This window comes from Gavialis gangeticus, unplaced genomic scaffold (assembly GCF_001723915.1).
Source record: "Gavialis gangeticus isolate Ggan-Ray unplaced genomic scaffold, GavGan_comp1, whole genome shotgun sequence".
Taxonomy (NCBI): Eukaryota; Metazoa; Chordata; order Crocodylia; family Gavialidae; genus Gavialis; species Gavialis gangeticus.
This window is the reverse complement of record NW_017729032.1, coordinates 259,913,323-259,914,356: the sequence shown is the minus strand read 5'-3', so window position 1 is coordinate 259,914,356 and position 1,034 is coordinate 259,913,323. Positions and strand designations below refer to the sequence as shown.

The 1,034-nt window shown below is 40.4% G+C and overlaps 1 long non-coding RNA gene across 1 annotated transcript in view; it reads left to right on the top strand.

Annotated features, from left to right (window-relative positions):
- The window catches only part of LOC109303558, a 184,343-nt gene that overhangs the window by 4,038 nt on the left and 179,271 nt on the right, over window positions 1-1,034 (top strand). The gene's annotated exons all lie outside the window — the stretch shown is intronic.

Here is a 1,034-nt window from a genome sequence, read left to right as displayed (position 1 = left end):
CCATACATATACACCTATCCCCAACCATACCCCACATACTCCCCCACATACAATATACAAGAGTAAGACTTTATTTTTTGAACTATTATGCAGTCACCTCTATACACATGACACAAACACAAATCATGACAAAAAAATTTTTTTTTGTAATAATATAAAAATATGCTATAGTAGATGTTTGACTCTTAATGTATGATCTGTTCTTTTTCTGGTTCAAAGATAGCAACCCTCTCCCCACTCCCTCCAAGAAGCAGTACTTCCAGGGCAAGAGAGGGACTTCCCATTCCAAGATGGCGACCAAGGGCCAGGGCTACTCTTGACAGCTCCCCAAAACTTAAGTGGCCCTCCAGCCAAAATAATTGCTCACCCCTACATTAAAGGATGCATCCAAGATGCATAAAGAGGCACACTGTAACTCCATTCACATTCATTGGATTGAGAGTTTATTTTTTTAGAAAGCTTAGAAAAATGCTACCTATTAATAGAAGTTTTCCTTCACAAGCAGAAATGTTTGAATTCTGTGCATCTTTCTTATATGTGTAATTACATTGTGTGAGCTTCTGCTTTCCTTTTTTCCTTCTGCACAACATGCAAGTGCAGGAGTGACTGCAGCACAGTCTTAAGGTGCCCAAGATAGCTTTTAATGAGCAATCTAGACACAGAAGCTCCATAAGACTAATTTACCTTGCTTTTCAGGAAGGTTTCCCAGCCTGTGCCAAGAATTGTACTCTGGCTACTCTTTCCAGTACCCAAAGAAACTAATTTAGGGTGAAGACAGAAGTGACCATTTTTGCCCAATCTGGCCACAGAAAGTAGTTTCTAGCCATGAGCAAACACAAGTGCACAGCTGCAGATAGCTTAAAAATGGCTGATCTGGTGAAAATCTGACCCCTCATTGCATGTGGTATCAGATAGAAGAGCTGTGTTTGGAAATGTTTTTGTAATTTGCCTCTGTGAAGCTCCCAGCCTGTCACTGTTTTCAGAATGGAAGAGATTAAAGGGAGCAGAGGGAATTCAGTCTGGGGTTTTTTCAC